Below are 6,726 nucleotides of genomic sequence, written 5' to 3'. Positions count from 1 at the left end.
TGCCCTATCTCTCTGAGGGGACTCAGGGTGGCTTACAACAAATACACAGTGGCAAACATTCAATGCCAACAATAATATACAAACAAAAACAATAAATAACAAAACGACTCAATAATAAATAATAAAATTTTATTTATACCCCGCTACCATCTCCCCAAGGGACTCGGTGTTGCTTACATGAGGCCAAGCCCACAGTACATCAATAAACAAAAGCAATAACAAAAAAATCAATACAAAACAACTTAATATAAATCACATAAGCAAAAATAAACAATAACAATAACAGTAACACAAAAGCATTTTAAAAACCTATAGCTGGGCCAAATGTAATTTAATTTTTTTTAAAAAAATAATGCTGAGCATGAACAGGTAAAGTATAACTGGGATAGGATATTTCAAAGAGAAATGAGGGAATGCAGTCAGTCCTAAATCAATGGTAAAGTGCATTTTGAGGGCAAATTGCTGAGAGTTTTCCTTATTCTGGGAAGGCACACTGGAACAACCACGTTTTCAGGCTCCTCCTAAAGACTGCCAGAGTTGGGGCATGTCTGATATCCTTGGGAAATGAGTTCCAGAGTCGAGGGGCTACCACTGAGAAGGCCCTTTCCCTCGTCCCCTCCAATCGCACCTGTGAAGTAGGTGGGAGAGCAAGCAGGGCCGCACCAGATGATCAAAGAGATCGTGTGGGTTCGTACACAGAAATGCGGTCACATAGGTAGGCGGGTCCCAAACCGTTCAGGGCTTTGTAGGTGAGAACCTGCACCTTGAATTGGGACTGGAAAATGAATGGCAGCCAGTGGAGCTTCTTAAACAGGAGGGTTGACCGCTCTCTGTAAGAAGCACCAGTTAGTTTCCTGACAGCCGCCTGTTGTACCAATTGAAATTTCCGGGCCATTTTCAAGGGCAGCCCTACGTAGAGTGCATTACAGTAATCCAATGTGGAGGTGACTAAGGCATGGACCACCCTGGCCAGATCGGACTTCACGAGGTACGGTCGCAGCTGGTGCACGAGTCTTAATTGTGCGAAGGCCCTCCTGGCCACCGCCCACGCCTGAGCTTCCAGCGTAAGTGATGAGTCCAGGATGACACCCAGACTGCAGACCTGTGACTTCAAGGGGAGTGCAACCCCGTCCAGCACAGGTTGCCACCCTATATCCTGATCCGGCTTACGATCGACCAGGAGGACCTCTGTCTTGTTGGAATTGATCCTCAGCTTGTTCCTTCTCATCCAGACAGCCACAGCAGCCAGGCACTCGTCCAACATCTGAGGGGCTTCCTTGGAGTTAGGTGGAAAAGAGTAGTAGAGTTGCGTGTCATCTGCATAGAGATGGCACCCAACTCCAAAACTCTGGATGACCTCTCCCAGCGGTTTCATGTAGATGTTAAAAAGCATGGGAGACAAAATGGAACCTTGGGGGACCCCACAGGTCAAAGGCCAGGGGTCCGAGCAGGTATCTCCCAGCTTCACCTTCCTTCTGGGAACGACCCTCCAGGAAGGACCGGAGCCACGACAGAGCCGTGCCTCCAAGGCCCATCCCGGAGAGTTGTCCCAGAAGGATAGCATGATCGATGGTATCGAAAGCCACTGAGATGTCCAAGAGAACCAGCAGGGTCACACTGCCCCTGTCCAGCTCCCTGCGGAGGTCATCCACCAAGGTGACCAAAGCCGTCTCAGTACCGTGACCAGGCCTGAAGCCAGACTGTGACTGGTCCAGATAGTTGATGTCATCCAGGAAGCCCTGGAGTTGAGAGGCAACCACCTGCTCCAGCACCTTACCCAAAAACGGGAGGTTGGAGATTGGTCTGCAATTACTCAAGACTGTGGAGCCAAGGGAGGCTTTTTTCAGGAGTGGTCTAACTACAGCCTGCTTCAGCCCAGATGGAAAAATCCCTTGATCCAACGATGCATTAATGATTATGTCTGTAATTCCCTTGCTTTTTTTAGTGTTGCTTTTCCTTTACCATCCTGATTTTAGAATCTAGTAGCAAGATTTTTGTATCCAGATTTTGTTCATGTTCATGGTTTCCTCCTTTCTGTTGAAATTGTCAACATGCTTGTGGATTTCAGTAGCTTCTCTGTGTAGTCTGACATGGTGGTTGTTAGAGTGGTCCAGCATTTCTGTGTTCTCAAATAATATGCTGTGTCCTACGTAGACTTGTCTAAAGCTGCATGGTATACAGTAGACTCCTGCAGAGGTGAGAGGATCCCTCTTGTCCTTTGACAAACATAGCAAGAACAAGCCACAAGAGTGAAGACAAAGATCCACCCAGAGGAAAAGTATTCTTATCAGACATCAAGGGAACTACTGACTACATACAGAAGCTGACGAAAGAAACACAACATACAATCTACAAACCCACAAAGAAAACCCAACAAATGCTACACCAAGCAAAAGACAAGAGGGATCCTCTCACGCCTGCAGGAGTCTACTGTATATCATGCAGCTGTGGACAAGTCTATGTAGGGACCACCAAATGCAGCAATGCCCAAGCATGAATCAAGGAACATGAAAGGCACTGGAGGCTAACTCAACCAGAGAAGTCAGCCATTGCAGAACATCTGATGAACCAACCTGGACATAGCATATTATTTGAGAACACAGAAATGCTGGGCCACTCTAACAACCACCATGTCAGGCTACACAGAGAAGCCATTGAAATCCACAAGCATGTGGACAATTTCAACAGAAAGGAAGAAGCCGTAAAAATGAACACAATGTGGCTATCAGTATTAGAAAAATTCTAAAATCAGGACAGTAAATAAAGAGCAACACTGAAATAAATAAATAAATAAATAAAAAACCAGCAGGGAATTTCAGAGAAGAAACAATAATGGCCAGCTAATACCTCCAACAAAGGATTCCCCCAAGCAGGAAGCAGCCAGGCTTTGAAACTGGGGACAAATGCAAGATATTCTGCTTAGGCAGAAAAAATGAAAAGCAAAGATCCAGAATGGGGGACGCCTGGCTTGATAGCAGTACATGTGAAAAAGATCTTGGAGTCCTTGTGGACAACAAGTTAAACATGAGCCAACAATGTGATGATGCAGCTAAAAATGCCGGTGGGATTTTGGCCTGCATCAATAGGAGTATAGGGAAGGCATGCTACCCCTCTATTCTGCCTTGATTAGACCACACCTGGAATATTGTGTCCAATTCTGGGCACCACAATTGAAGAGAGATGTTGACAAGCTGGAATGTATCCAGAGGAGGGCGACTAAAATGATCAAGGGTCTGGAGAACAAGCCCTATGAGGAGTGGCTTAAAGAGCTGGGCATGTTTAGCCTGCAAAAGAGAAGGTTGAGAGGAGACATGATGAGGGCTATGTATACATATGTGAGGGGAAGTTATAGGAAGGAGGGAGCAAGTTTGTTTTCTGCTGCTCTGGAGACTAGGATGTGGAGCAATGGCTTCAAACTACAGGAAAGGAGATTCCACCTGAACATTAGGAAGAACCTCTTAACTGTGAGAGCTGTTCAGCAGTGGAACTCTCTACCCTGGAATGAGCTTTGTGTATTCCAAGTAGACTGGAACGTACTTAGTCCTAATCTTTTTTTAATACTGGTTTTAAACCACTTAATTGGATGTGCTGCAATAGCAGATTCCCACAATAGTTAAGTGTTTACACCTTATTTTATTTTTCTGGTTATTTAATATTTAATGTTTATTTTACTTAAGTGATACTTGTCTTTACTGTTCTAATGTAGCATAAAGCCTATGTAAAACCACACTAGGTATTTTTGACATTCATATTGAAATCTGAAATATATCCAGAAAGTCTTTTAAACAAGAGGCTGGATGGCCCTCTCTCAGGGGTGCTTTGAAGATGATTCTTGGCTGGGGGTTAGACTGGATGGCCTCCGAGGTCTCTTCCAGGGTTTTATGACTGCAGGCCATTAAATGCCAATCTAGGTAGCAAATTGCAACAGTCACACGTGCCTCAAGCAGAGACGAGTTCTTTCTCCCACCTTGGACATTATTCCACAGAGATATAAACCTCACTTGCCTAGTTCCCAACAGACCCCTCAACCTATGAGGGTGCCTGACATAGATGTGGGCGAAACGTCAGGAGAGAATGCTTCTGGGACATGGCCATTCAGTGTAGGTGGGGACACCCTTTGGTTTCTCCTTTATCTTATGGGGAAAGGGCGTAGCGAGAGGGCAAAGGTAGCTCTCCCCAAGGCTGGGCTCTTCGCCTCTCCCCTTCTGTAAGGTTTCCTTGTTTGTTTACTTACAGTAGTGAGTGAGTCAGGGGCGTTCCCAATCCCGGAAACTCTGGGAGGGAGAGAGAGAGACAGAGAGAGAGCCCAGCCTGGGGAAGAGGCCACTCTAAGGCAGGGGGAGCCCGGAGCCCAGGCGAGCCCTGTTCCGCGTTCATCGCGCTTTCCTCCCCAAGCAGCCGCAAAGGGCGGGTAAGAGGACCGGCCCCGCTTCTGCTTCTTTCCCTGCCCGCTCGCCGCTTTCTGTCTCTAGCTCTGCCCCCTCCCCTAAGGGCTCTAAGGGGGCATCTAGACCATCGAAGGAGTGCGGCTTGAGACCACTTCCACGGTTTGTGACTGCATCATGGAGCCATAAGGGATGTCAGATTGCATTCTTTCCACAGTTTGGGTGCTCCCTGAGTCTTCTGCAGTTTGAAGTCCAAAATCCTGGAGGACCAGCGCTTGAAGTCCTTCAGCATGTTGGATTTCTTCCATTCATTAAATAGATAGAACCCCCCCCCCCCCCTCCTATTCCACTTGACAACTGTACTGTGGCTAATAGTGATTGTGACAATGTTTTACTTGGGAACTGCTTCTGCTAAAGACAGCATTTCACCTTTTCTGCTGAGCCCCCGTGGCGCAGTGGGTTAAACCCCTGTGTGGGCAGGACTGAAGACCAACAGGTCGCAGGTTCGAATCCAGGGAGAGGCGGATGAGCTCCGATCTATCAGCTCCAGCTCCTCATGCAGGGACATGAGAGAAGCCTCCCACAAGAATGATAAAAAACATCAAATCATCCGGGCGTCCCCTGGGCAACGTCCTTGTAGACGGCCAATTCGCTCACACCAGAAGCGACTTGCAGTTTCTCAACTCACTCCTGACACAACAACAACAAAAAAACAACAATTTCTGCTCCTCCCCATCTTTGAAAATTCCTACCAGCTAGTTTAGGTAGAGCAGGCATCCTCAACCTGCGGCCCTCCAACTCCCAAGAGCCCTAACGAGCTTGTTTAATTGTCAGGAATTCTGGGAGTTGAAAGCCCAAACAGCTGGAGGGCCGCAGGTTGAGGATGCCTGAGGTAGAGGAAGAACATCTGCTCAGAGGTTGCCTAGTCTACTTCATGACCGAACTGGTCTTAGAGCTGGCATGGGCAACTTTGTCCCTCCAGTTTGTTTGTTTTTTTTTTTTTTGGCTTCAACTCCGAGAAATCCCATCCAGCTTATCAGTTGTTAAGAATTGTTGGAATTGAAGTCCAAAATGCCTGGAGGACTGAAGTTTGCCCCTGCATGTCATAGAGGCTTTGTCTCCCACAATGTATTTATTTATTTAGGGTATTCCTACCCCACTGTTCTCCTCAACATGGACCCAAGAGTACTATTACCACATCAGCTCTAGATTGGTAAATACAGTTTTCTGTGGGTGACTACAGGGTGGCGTATATTCTATATCAGAAACTAGAGTTGATGTGGTCTATCCAATGCCGTTTTCTGTATCAGCACCACAAATAATCAAACCAAATCTAAAGTTGACAAAAACTGAATCATAACCATTTTGGTACTAATGTTGGAGAGTGGACCCTGGTCAAGTGGTCCCTATCAAAAAAAGGTTGGGAACCACTGCATTAAATAAAAGCATGTATTGAAACTTATTTCTGTAAAGTACACATATTAAAATACATGGAATAAAGATTTAAAAATATGATAAACATAGAATGTGAATTTAAAATTCATAATTAAAAACTGTCTGGATAGGCCTTTCGGAAGAGATAGCAAGACAAGCAATTGAATGGGCATTAAAGAAGTGATTATGAGAGAGAGAGAAAACAACTTGTTAATGTCTTTCTTGAATTGTGGTGTCCTTCAATCTAGACACTATATTCCTTTTGATGCAGCCTAGAATCACATCTTTTTAAGCTGCTGCATCACACTGTTGACTCATATTCAATTTGTGGCCTACTAGGATTTCTAGATCCTTTTCATGTAGACTATTGTCAAGCCAGGTGTTACCTATCCTGTATCTTTGCATTTCATTTTTCTTCTAAATGTTGTACCTTAAATTTCTTACTGTTGAAATTCATTTTGTTAGTTTTAGTCCAGTTCTGTAACCTGTTATGGTCACTTTGGATTCCGATCCTGTCTTCAGTGGTTTTAGCTACCCTCTTAATATGGTGGCTTCTAGAAATTTGATTAGCATGCCCTCTACTTCATCACCCAAGAGAACCACTGCTCCACACCATGCATAATCCCAATTGCATACTGTGCTTTGTCAGTTCAACAAGAAGCAACAGAGGCAAAAATCAGGAGTAGATCAACTTTGATGGTCCAGGTGAGGTGTGCCCAGTGATGTCATCCTAATGTCTCCGTGACGGTTTCCTCTCTGTATGCTATAGGTTTCAACCCTACTGCGGCCATGACTCAAACGCCAGAACATTTTGCGCCTCCTGCTTATGAAGATATAACAAGTGGTGGCAAGTATATTTATAATGCTGTTTTTTCCATTGTACAACCCAAGGGCAAAGTCCAAAAGA

This window comes from Anolis sagrei, chromosome 2, assembly GCF_037176765.1.
Source record: "Anolis sagrei isolate rAnoSag1 chromosome 2, rAnoSag1.mat, whole genome shotgun sequence".
NCBI lineage: Eukaryota > Metazoa > Chordata > Lepidosauria > Squamata > Dactyloidae > Anolis > Anolis sagrei.
The sequence above is the reverse complement of the archived record's forward strand: the minus strand, read 5'-3'. Positions refer to the sequence as shown.